Source organism: Balearica regulorum, chromosome 13 (assembly GCF_011004875.1).
Source record: "Balearica regulorum gibbericeps isolate bBalReg1 chromosome 13, bBalReg1.pri, whole genome shotgun sequence".
Taxonomy (NCBI): Eukaryota; Metazoa; Chordata; class Aves; order Gruiformes; family Gruidae; genus Balearica; species Balearica regulorum.
In genome coordinates, this window is record NC_046196.1 from 4211894 (window position 1) to 4225377 (window position 13484).

The window sequence follows — 13484 nt, forward strand, 5'->3', positions numbered from 1 at the left end:
TAAAGTACAGAAAAGCACAGTTATTGGCACAATTTGTACCACAAATTCATCTCTTGGATTTACCTTGCCAGTGGCCCTATGATTTAAACCAGAGGAATTGTACCAGATTATAGATGGGATGTTCCAACACAATTGGAACAAGTCGACACTAGATGACAGGCATTTATATTTGCCACATAAAGGGTGGAATTTCTGCTGGCTTATGCACGGGTCCATCTGATTTTTTATTTTTTGCAATTAGCATTTATTTTTTGCCAGCAATTCTCTATAGTAGGACTACTTAGATGGTAAACCAGACAAAATCCAACCCCAGTCTGGACCATGACGCAGACTTCTCCAGGGTCCTACGCATGGTGATGCCACCTGCATTTGTCTGGGTGCAGTCTGTATTTCTTTACAGTTATTCCAGTTTCTTAAGAGAAAATTGCACACTGTCACAACACCCAGCACAGACCACTTCTGCCCCTCTGGTCTGGCAGAGCCAAAGACAGCGCTTTTTACCTGCTAGAACATGGATCCTGTTGCAGAATAGCCACATCTTTAAAAAGACCTTTCTCCCCACTGACACACTCTTTGGAAATAAAAATAATCAGGTAGTGCAACTGATTTGCTTTTTCTAATTAACAGGTTTTTTGCTAGCTCAAGAGTTGGTTCAACACGGTCCCACAGAAAAATTAGCCCAGCCATATTGCTCTAAACATGTAGAGCTAGAAAAATATTGGAGCTTTTACTGCCCAAGTACTTATAACAGCTTAATGTCCAACAGGTTCTGTGATGTAGGTGGGGTTGTGGACATAACCCATACAAATTCACAGCAATTCAAACCTCGACTCAGTCAAGCATTTAAGCTTGTGTAAGTTCTTCCAAAACACAATGTAAGAATGTGCTGAAACATGGAGGTAAAACAAACAAGAAAATGCCAGTGTCTAACAGTGAAGTAATTGCTTGTACTTTCAGCAGAGTCAGGACCATAACACATATTTCTAACAATCTCTTCCTATAGCTGGGTCTGGGCTGCACCAGCTTTCACAGAAAATGTCCTTCATGATTCATTGTATTACCAGGGAGGGAAAAAATATGTTGAGAGGAACATTTAGTTCCTGTGTAACTCAACTGAGTAACAAATTCAGAACAAGCAGTTACAATTAGCAGATATTGTTGTTGCCAAGATCATATCATTTCATAACTAGACTTAATTAAAAGAGCAGTTTAGGTGCCTGGCATCCAGCTTCTCTTAGTTTAAAGCCTTTTCCTTGACTCTAAATCCTAGAAGCAGCAGAGGAACAGCACCCATTATCCAGGGGAAACCATGCTGTTCAGCCCCCACCAATGCATTACATCTCTTTCCAAGCTTCTAATTGCTACTTTGATATAGCAACAGCTCTAATGTATAATGAAGGGACCTGCAAAATTCCTTACCATGCTGCTTTGTTTGGGGGAGTCGATAGATACCCAGCTCTGCAAACCAGTCAGGGACACCAGACAGAGCGCGACTGAATCACGTGAAATGCAGTATGGGACCATTCCAATTACTGGTCTGACTTGGAACCAAAACACAGTGATGGGTTTTGATCACAGACTAAAATCAAATTTTCTATGATATTTAAATAGTACTGAGGGGCTAAGCCCTTTGCTTTGACCTAACTCTCATTTCTTCAGGGATTCTGCAGATTGTTTCAAATTCTCACGGCAGCCCTCGTATCTCCCGGCTATTCTCCAGCTGTGTCTCCTCCTTGACTTTCATCAGTTCTTCTGGTAGAGGAGCATTACATAACATGGATGTATTATTTCAGTAATGAACTCCCATTAATTTCACAGGTTCAGTATTTTATTGTTTCAACCTACTGTTAGATCTCCTGAATTTTGCTTTTCATCTGTTTTTGGCAATCTGAAGTTTGCATCCAGTCACTAGTATTCAAATAATAAACCTGGTAACTTTATTGTAAATCACACAAATTCATCAGAGGGAATAGTACATTATATTCGGGGTAAATTGCAAAAGAATTCACTAAGTGTACTGCATATCCTATGCATAAATTATAGAAGAACTATTTAAAACTTGTATTGGTCAATATTTTTATTTCAAACATAACTGCAGAATACTGTTTGGGTATCTCGAGCAATTAAGTGCATCTACTGATAGATATTACACTCAATATGCCCCCTCTGATTTTATTCCTACTGAAAGAGATTTTTTTTCCCTTTTTTCTTGTTCAGAAAATTATTTTAATACATTGCAGCAATCTATAAATAATGATGAAAACCTGGAAGGTCAAGGAAATGGAAAGTACAGCACATTCTCTGAAGTTAGGAAGTTTTTACTTCTACAAGTAATAAATTATTAGCCACAGGTTAAAGTTAAAACTGATTAAAGGCTGATATAATACGCATGTTTCCTAAATGGAATCTGGTTTCTGCATGGTAAAAAGCTAGATATTCTAGCACATTTTACTGAAAGTATTAAATTCCTTCCTGTGAACTAGTTTGCTTCTGTAGCAATGGCTCACGTGAGCTAAACGGAGCTTTCCCTGCTTCCCCGAGTCCAAGCCATGGCACAATACCTGGCAAAGCCCTAAGAAATGGGACAAGGTTGTGAATATATCAGGTACTCAATATGCACATTGGGTTCTCTGCTGGCCTCTGACACAGGGCATTAGCTGGATTTTCCCAGCAGGAAAAGCACAGAGGCTGAGCTGAATACTCCTCCCTCCTCACAGGACAGCAGCATTCAGCTCAACCAAGGTCTGCAGAAGTCCCCAACCAGTCTGGGCCAACTAGTTGTTGCATATGGGGCGCAGATCTTGTTAGGAACCTTCAGTTCTTAATTTGCAATATTAGGATGAAACCTAGGTTACTCTGATTATTTCTTTTTTCCTGGATCCTCACAAGGAAAAGATGATGAAGAGAAAAAACTAAGGTGTTTCCCTTCCTCTCGTGCTCCTATCTTTACCATTTTACTTCCATTAGAATCTAGTTCTCAAAAAACATATTGTCCCCAAAATTTAGTGTTCCTGTAGATCCCTTATGCCTGTATCTGATCTCCACAAGAAGCTCACATAGAGTGGAAAAAACCTAACGCAAAGCTACTTCATTATAAGAGAGATCTGCATTCAGAATAGTGCCAAGGAAACACATAAAAATTACAGGCCTAGATCAGCAGCACCAAGAAGTGCTTAACCTTAGCAGAATATTAGAGATAAAAAAATCCAGCTCAGATTTCATTATTTCCATACTTTATTCCTGCCATAACTACACCAGTTGTAAAACTCAAGCATATGTCTAAAAATGAAGGGCTGTAGAAGAGCCTTTGGATGTTTCTCTTCTGCAAGTTGTATTCTGTTATATCATCAGGAGTAAGTACCATAACTAAATAATAAAACATAATCATCCTGAAACAACACTTAAAATTTTAAATCTCAAATGAAAAGGTCTACTGCTTCATACCCGACAATTTTGTTTAAAAAAGTCGTTTAGGACTTAATGTATTAGCATAGAACTCCATACATGCATATAATAACGTTGTAATATCTTCCCAAATTTCCTGCTTGCCAATTCTAGTATTCAGCCAAATATTAGTCAGTTAGACACTAACTACAAGTCAACAGGTTTTATTTCATCTTCTTCAAAATAATTCATTTTCATCAGCTTTCAAGAAACTGTGACTATTCTCAGTAAGAACAAATGGAGTGATACAGAATTTTTCTTCTGCCTAAAGTTAAAGCAGATGAGGTACAATTTCTATTGACCTTGCAAGGCAATGAAGCCCTCAACGCAATGAAGCCCTCAACGTCTCCGAGAGAATCCAATGATGTTTCACTTTATATCAGACAAACAGCATGATCATTCGCCAACGTTCCACCATTTGCCTCTAACTCTGCATCCAGGTCCACATCACCTCCCACACAGACAGGACAAGCACGTTCCTCGTTCCACAGCTGCTTTTGTTTTTGCCTGCCCACTTTGGAACCTCACATCAGAAACTGCTCATTTCCTATATAAAAAGCCATCTCATTACAGAATTTTCTTATTAAGATTCATAACCTTAAAGGTACAGTAAACACTAAAGATAATTGGATTGCACTCATGAACAGAGAATACTAATAAAACAAAGGAAGTGCTTTTATGTCCTCCAATCAACAGATCTTGTACTGTCCTTTAACTGTCTTATGCTGTTTTTTAAGAAAATACCCATTAAAATTTTCTAATTAAAGTTTCACTTGCAAATCACTGTTCTTGAAATATCCTCACCAGAACAACAAAGCAAGTAACAGTCATAAAACTTCATGCCTTGAGGATCTACTTTTCCAAATTATGTAAGTTTTCATTAGTCTGATGTTTTACCTAGCTCTCCTGAAGCTCTCCTAACTGCCTAGTTCCACACCAAATTAGTTAGAGCTGTTCTACCTCTGAGTGATTTTTATATGAGAATTTCACAAAAATCATCTCGGCTCAAAGACAACAAACTCCAGAAAATTTCAAAGCTTCAGAGAGATGAAAGAGTTATGAACTACTCATGATTAAAGAAAAAAGTTACACAGTTCAGCAAAGATCCATGAATAGATGCATACAACACAACCACTATGTTTTTTACAAGGTATTTTTAGGAAAGAGAGAGTGAAACCATCTAGGTTGAAACCAGCTCTATCTGTAATACCCAGTCTGAGACATAGGTTCATACCTTGAATGGTGCTCGCAGTCAGTAGGATTTAGTACAGTCATTTCCAAAGTCGATAAAGATAACACTATCAGCTCATTCAGGTGTAAGTATGCATGCTTAAACAAATTAAACTAGTTTCATACTGATACAAAGATACCTAAGGGAAACTGAAGGTCAAATAGATGTATGCCATAAGCGATTCAGAGATTGTGAAATAGAATCATAGAATCATTTAGGTTGGAAAAGACCTTTAGGATCACCAAGTCCAACCGTTAAACCTAGCACTGCCAAGTCCACCACTAAACCATGTCCCCAAGCACCATATCTGCACGCCTTTTAATTACCTCCAGGGATGGTGACTCAACCACTTCCCTGGGCAGCCTGTTCCTGTGCTTGATAACCCTTTCGGTGAAGAAATCTTTCCTAACATGCAGTCTAAACCTTCTCTGGCACAACTTGAGGCCATTTCCTCTTGTCCTCTCACTTTTAACTTGGAAGAAGAGACCAACACCCACCTGGCTACAACCTCCTTGCAGGTAGCTGTGGAGAATGATAAGGTCTCCCCTTAGCCTCCTTTTCTCTAGCCTAACCAAACTAAAGTCTAGGTAGGCAACATTCACAGCCTTTCCCTCATCCACTAAGTGAGTCACCTTGTCATAGAAGGAGATCAGATTAGTCAAGCAGGACCTGCCTTTCATAAACCCACGCTGAAATGTTCTGACAGAATTTAAAATTGCATATTGTCTACAGAATTTTGCATTTCCAAATAAAACTGTAACCAAGGGTCTTCCTCAGAGTTACTACACAAGTCACATAAAAAATCCGCAAAAACAAACAAACCAACCCCCACGGAAACGCATTTCCAGAGCAAGAATATTGGAGGGCACGCTATACAGAACAAAAGATAAACCAGTTTCAGATTATCTCCCAAAAGAGTAAAATATGTCAGCAGCACAGGATAATAGGTTTGCTGGTCTTTAATCACTGTTTGTTGAAATAACAGCAAATTAAAGGCCCATTTTTGCAGTTTGTTGGATAATTTCTGCGAGCTCTTAAGTGCCTCTGGCTTTGTGAAACTCTAGAGAGTTTGAATCACTGAAAACTCTAAGAAATGCAACTAAATATTATGATAAGGTAGTTAAATTTTATACTTGACTATACTTTCTTTCATTGAAGTAACACAGATTCTGACTGGCTTTAGAAAAGCCCTCTATGTTTCACACCGCCTGCTTCTGCAGCTCAGCTTGAGATACCAAAGAAAAAAAGAAAAGCAGCCTAGATGTGGCATAAATCAGTATCACTCTTAAAATCCATAGACTTAATCCAACTTACCACAGTTGAGAATAAGGCTGTAAGCACTTCTACATTGCTGCAATATGTTCACTGTCATTCTCTTCCTTCATCAAGTGATTCTGAAATGTAAAAAAGTCAATCAGAAAGCTGAAGAGAAAGATCATCCTTCCTTTTACCACCAACTGTGATCAACACTTCAGGCTTCACAAGTTTTGTTGGAACTGTGATCCCTTCAACCTGTTGACAAGAATTTCAAACTCAGACACAAACACAGGCCTTTGTATTTCCATTCCTACCTATACTCCTACCACTGCATGCTGCAGTTTTATACATACTTTGATCTTCCTAAGAAGACTGACCACACACTCTCTGAAATAGCTACACCGAGCGCTCCCAAACACCTGTACTTCCAAAAGGGAGGGAGCTACATAAAACCTTCAAGAATTTCCACCATGGGAGATTCTGGGCAGGAAACTGGAAGAACAGGGATGCAATCCTTGGTTCATCCTGTTTCCCACAGAGAGAAGAGGTGCCACCAAAGGGTCTCTAAGAGCAAGGAATATAGAATCATATAATCATAGAATCGTTTAGGTTGGAAAAGACCTTTAAGATCTTCAAGTCCAAGGCAATCTGTAAACCACTATTAGACAATCGCCGTGTTCCTGCGCATGGGAGAGAATATACTGAATTATAACTACAAGGAGGTGCTGAACCTGCTCCTTAAGGGCACGCTCATTTGAGAGAAAAGCTGGCACAGTCAGAGCTGTTTGCTTGCTCAAAACTCTGGCCAAAAAGCAGCACTGAGGACTGCCAATATTTATGGGATTCTCTCATTTCATTCAGACAGCAAGAACAACCAGCCAAAAAGTCTTGGAGCACTCTGAACATAACAAGACAGCAATAGCACTCCTTTCTCCTTTTCTGTTGAATAATCAAGCTTATACTAGTTTTGGAAGTTCTCCTCTTCCAAGACATGGTGGGTAACTCAAGCAGTTTCTAAGCTGAATAAGGTTCTGCACAGAGCTTAGCCCTGCCACAATTTATGCATAGGAATTGTCCCAAGGAACTGTATTTGCATGACTGAGTCTCACGAGATAGCAGCAAAGCAGGTCTAGAGGAACAACCACTAATGGAGGTTTTTCCTCAGGAAACCTGTGGGTTTGCCTGTAAGAAATTACTCCAATTTCCACAGCTCACTGGCTGACACAGATACGGTTTCCTCTTTCTTTCCATTCATGCCTTTTGTGCTGCATGAGGGCAATCCTTTATTTATAGGCTTTAGGAAGATCAGTAAATACACTGTGCCATGGCAGACAGTTTTTAAGCTAACATCTCCCCAGCTGTGACCTGCAGGTGCACATCTGAGGAGTTAAGTGGGTCATCAAACACTGCATTGGCCTCCCTCCCAATACAGTCACTCGGTGTACTTTTACTGACTGAAGAAAATTATTGAAGAAGCATCTTAACATACACGCCAAATGTCCAGATGAGTGTAACTGAATCTGCAGGAACACTGCTTTGGTGTTGAGCCAATATTAAGACATAAGCATTCAGGATTTTCTCCCACTCTTCCAGTCCATCAAGGAAGTGGAACACACATGGACAGATGATGTGCTCACTCTTCAGGGGCTGCATTCCAGCTCTGTTCCAGTGAGATCTGAGCCTAAGACTAGGGGCCAAACAGGACCCCTACAGTCAAGTCACTGTGCTGGTCCCCTTTTTATTTAAGATCTTCTCTGTTTTGGTGCTGCCTTCTGAGACAAACACTTTGTATTATCATAAGACAGCTTTAAGATACACTTCTAATGGTGTTATACAAATTGTAACGCTAAGCTGAAAAAAGGAAAATGCTCCAGTTATTCAGCTTGTTGTGTCTCTGGGACCTTCCGCCTCTTCAACATATGAACTACCAAATCAGAGTTCACTTAACCTGACACATGGACACTGGTGGCTCAGAGATGCCTCCAGCCTATGAAACTCCATAGCAGACCATGAACACCTTGCCTCTGAATGATGCCAATGATTTCCAAGCCAAAACATGAGTTCATTTATAATTAACAGTAACAACTTGCATCATACAAACACAATTCAGCATGATTAAGTCTCTCCCCCCACCCTCCAAAAACTTCCTGATAATTAAGACCCCACCTCAAAACCACTTTGTGAAGACTCTGCATTGAATCCCCATCTGCCCCGGGTGCTCTCCCAGAGGTCCTCACACCCTCTGTCTGACAGCCAGCTACTGGTACCTGCACCACCTAGCAGGGTAAAGGCACAGCCAGCTCAGTGCTCGGACAGATGGGTCCTCTCCTGTTAGAGCAAGAAGCTGTTCAGGGAGGATGGAATGTATATCCTATACTTACATCACTTTATTTGCCATTATCCTATAAAAAATTACTGTGTATTTCTATACATTAAACACATTACCACAATGCTGTTTGTGGCTGTCAACTTTTTATGGCTGCCTCTGAGGCAAGATGAGATAACAGGGCTAGCACAGCCTCTTCCTTCAAACAAATGCTGGTGCAAGACGTCCCTCCTTCCTGCAACCAGGCGTCTCTTCCTCTCTACGGGGAAACTAAGCGTGGGGTATTCCTGCCTTCTTCCTGCACTGCTGCCCAACAGATGATTACTCCAGGACATATACAAGGTATACAAGTGGTTCAGCCACAGACACTGAAGGTACCACTCTAGCCTCTCCGAAAGCCTTGCCAAAAGGTTTTTGTTATGAAACACACAGAGCAGTGATTCTCCTGGCTGCCTTTAGCCGCTGCCTACTCCTCCTCAGTGCCCCTCTTATCCCTCTCCTGCTTTCACGCATGCATCTTGTGCAACTCAAAGTTGTCAGGTTCCTTCAGCAGGCTAAATTCCTTGCTACAGTAATTTCCAGTTGACTCAAAGCACATCCTGCCCACTGTAACAAATACAACCCGAGCTCTTCTAGTTTCTTCCTCCATTCCCAACTGCATCCTTTGGTATTCTAAATGCTCAGATTTACACCACCTGCCTAGAATCACCTGGAGATCTTTGTCATGCTTTTTCTCTTCACAGATCCCCTTCTGTAATCTCCTTTTACCTTCACCTTGGTCCACATTGCCCCCAGCAGAAGCAACGAGAGCTAGAACAAATCTACAAGATACTTTGCACGACAAATTAACAGAAACCCACGTAATGCTGAGCACATTTCTGAGCTCAGTAGACCATTGCACTCATTTCTAACTATAGACATCGTTCACCAGGCTTGAGACTTCACAGGTGCTGCATTGCCTCGAGGTTCTGAGAACTGTGAAATTAACAGTAAAATATCTTGGGTAGTTTAGCATGAAGGCAAGAAGATTGCAAATTAACATTAAGTTTTATTCAGGTTTACCCAGAGGGCAGGAATGTATTCTAGTATTAAGGGAAGAAAAAAAAAAAAAAAAAGGAAAAAAGATTTAAAGAGTCAGCATGAGTATTCAGTCAGGTATGATTATTCCATATATTACAAGCAACCCAAAGAAAACCAGCTGCCTCTGGTGTTTGCCTTTAGCTGTACATGCAGGGGTTAGCTGATAGACTGACACAGTTCAGGGGAACACCTCATTGCCAGAAGCATGATTTGACCCCAGAATACAGTAGCTAGTCAAACTACCATCCAGGTGGCACCAGGCAGATTACTCAGCCCAGGGCTCCTACTAGGAAGAAATGTTGTAATTAGGATTTGAAGGAACGTTGAATTCTGGTCCACTACAAAGATAGAAATATCAGCAGATCTCAGCATACCAGACTTCAAGCTTGCTTTTCCTCTACCTTCAATACATTCAAGCCCTAACTTAATTAAACCCCTCAGCTTATCTCAGCAGACACCTCACAGAGAAATTGTATGCAATGTTTTCCTCCAGCACTCAGAAGAGATACATGAAACCCTACAACAAATAAATAATGCAACAGAAACTAGTTCTACCTTTAAAGACTGACAGAGAAAAACTTCCTTATTTCCTCCAGCCTGCATTCTCTACAGAAAAGAAGATACCTTTCCTTCTGGCTGCCAGCATGCTGACCCCCAAGCTGTCTGAACTTTCCATGAGGCCCAAACTGCTGCTGTTCCTGGCAATTTATAATGATCCCAGCTGGCCCTCATCCCCCAGCCTGATTAATTAACACAGGGATGGTTCTTCACTTGCTGTGGCTCTAGGTCTCTTTGTAAAGTTCTGCTAGCCAACAAAAGGAAGAAGAGAAAGGGAAAAGCTGTAGCTGGCGCTCATCCAAAGGTACATCTTTATGCGGAAGATAATATCCTTAGGGAGGGAAAGTGACACAATAAGTTTCCCAGGACATGGTGCAGCAAAAGAATGCTGTGTTACGCGCTCTCAGAGAAATTCACTTTCAGCTTTTTTGCCCCTATTAAAAAAGGCAGGGGGTTTTGTCACAGGCTTTATCGTAGCTGCTTTCACAGTTCAGAGGCCACAACCACAGAGAAGTCTCCGGACCGGCCCTCCTTCCCAGAGGATTCTCACTGAAAGAAGTTAAAGAGACCTGATGATGGGTACCTTTCCAGAATGGAAGCTCCAACTAATAGCTCAAAAGCTACCTGGGAGCTCCTGGTGAAACAAATGACTTCTTTTTTTTTAATTTATCAGAGCGAGTGGACCAAATTACGGAAGTATTAAAAACCAGGCTAGTATTTTGTAATTTACACATGCAAATACAATGTGTGCATACAGAAAGGCAAACAAATTACTCCCTACCCCTCTGAAACTTGAAAAGGTGGGTGGGAAGAAAACACAACAAAACTAATTGATCCTTAGACCTCGGCCTTTTCTCTGCAGATAAATCTCTGTTGAAATTAAACACAAGTAAACCAGTTTAAAAAAAATCTAACCACAGAACCAAGAGAATTCATGTTAGTAATGTAAAAGCAATAGGACGACAGGGAATATTGAAAATGAACTCACATCTTTATACTGGCAAAATATTGAATGCCATGTTTAAAAGTTTTAAATTCCGTCATCATGTTTTTATATTTCATTAAATTTATTTAATCTGTAACTGCCATATTTGTGATAATGGTTGTTTTTACACCAAGTAGTGATATCCAATGCTATTTGAAGTACAGCACAAAATTCTTAAAACAATTATTCTTGAACACGGTGGTTATTACTGTACCACGTTATACTGACAAGCGCCTACAAATGTGGTTCCTTTGAACTGGAAACCCAAAAATGTGATTTTGATCATCCAGTCCGGCCTACAGACTTTTCCTTCACATGAATCGAAGTCTGACACAGGGTTACTCATCGCTAATTGTCTGCAGGTCCAGCAACGTTGTATACCGAGTGTATTACCTGTAGAGAGAGATAAGATGTCTGCTCAAAAGAGTTCACAGTCGATGCAAAAGGTAAAGGAGGGAGAGTGATTTATTGTACACATTTTCCACGTGTCTTAGTGGCTCCACATTTTTAGGTAATGTTTTTATTTTCAGCCATCTATTTTTAAAACGTCTCAGAAGGATGTGCTAGTGAGTGAGTCGGGGGAAGATCTGAAGGAGGCAAATTAAAAAGAGAAAAATGAAGCAGAGTTAAGAAGAGTTAAGAAGGCAAGTGCATGCCCAGGTTCCTGGGCTGGAACATGTACAGTGGAGGAGAGCTGTCTCACTGTTATAAAAGCACATTTTGAAATGTGGCTTTAATTGTAGTCCTAAAGCTTGTCATCACCAGGTCTCACTGATTTTCACGGTACCACTGACTTGTCTGTGAAGTACTGTCAAGCCTGTATTTCGTGTGGCAGGCCCCCAACAATAAAAATGTGACTTCCCTCTCCCACAAGACAGCAGTAAATATGCAGTGAGGTTAACATTAGAAGCAGCATGTTCATTAGTACTATTTAACAAGTAGATTTTCCCTACTTCAAGAACAGTGCAAAACCATGAATTACATTATTGACAAGATGTGAAGATTAAAATCCTGGGAGAGCATCGCACAAGATTTTCACAAATTCCAGCTGAAACCCAAAGCTGACACCTGCCTTAAAGCTACAAAGCTCAATACTGACCCAATTCTCTACTCCTCTGCCCCTTACACCTTAATGTACTGAAAAAACCCCTTGGCTCCAGAAGTATCGCATACTAAGCACGAAGCAGCACAGCAGGTCCGTGAAGAGTAGCTTAAAGTGTACATCTCGGTCTGATCAGACATTTTGCTGTTGGACTGGCAGTTTTTAAACTTATAGTTAACTTTTTGCCAGTTGTGTGATTGCTGCTGTGGAACCTGGAGTCTTAGGAAGGCTTTTTTATGCAGAAAATGAAGCAGAAAGTGGCAGATTAGGAATACATATCTTTTGAAATAGCATAATACTGTGGAAATGCCTTTAAGAGAAATTGTTGATATGACATTTTTGTCTCAAAATATTCTTTTAAAAAAAAATTTCTTCATATCAACAAAAAAAATCGACATTTTGAACATCTTTTCTATTTATAGATTATTTTTTCTTTTTACCAAACAGCTGTTTTTCTTCCCAAGACAATTAAAATTGTTGATTCATGTGAAGCTAGATTAGATCTTTAGACATAAACACCACATGTAATTAACAGGTTTTCTTTCCTTACTTGTTTACCGATGAAGTGGAAAGGTGGACCTTTGGTCTGCTCTAAGAGAATATAAAATGAAACCCAATAAGAACTGACCATCTGTGATGAGGATGCCTGAAATAAATGAGAATATTGTGATTAGAGAGGTCACTGAAAAAAAAGAAAATCGAGGAGAAAAAAAAAATCACTTTTTTCTTCTGTAACAGCAGAAATTTTAACAGAAGCTTTTAGCTGGCAGCAGTAAAACATGAATTGTTTCTTAGCCTGAATTATCACTACGTTTCATAAGGATTAACTAGTATGTTGTTATTAGAGTAGTCAGTGATTCAGTATGCCAGAAGATTGGAAGATTAAACAAAAGCTAATCTCTAGAAAAGTAGGGCAAAATCCTTTGTTTCTTTTTCAGGAAAAAGAATTCACAGCTTGCAGGTTCTCAAAAGCCGCCTTCCCCCTTGCTGTCTTGGTAAGACAAAGTTTTGCTCAACAGCAATACTTTCCCATCCACCTCTCCCAGAGGAATGCAGCTTCCAACAATCGTGTATTACAGAACATTAGGGATCAGGGAGCATTAGTGTTCATTTTTTTTTTTTGACAGCTTAGCACTAACAATAATGAATTTTTCTATAATTCGGGCAACTGTTTTGTTGCACTGGTGGCCAGAGTGACACAACTGGGAAAGGCTGACACATCAGACTGCCGCAAAGTTTGAAGAGGTATTCAGCAAACCACTGATAAACAAAATGCTGTGAAAAGTGTTTATGTGTATTTTAAAGAAAACTTTTGACAGACTCAACATTTATTTTAACTTGAATGCATAGTAGAAAGCATATTTCAAGTTCTCATCACTGATTTACCAGCTGTAGGATCCATCTTTTAAGAGAACAATGAGATCAGTTCAACACATCGTGTTCTACCGAAAAATCCCTTACTAGAGAGGGACCTTCACATGACTGCGAGTGCTGCCAACCT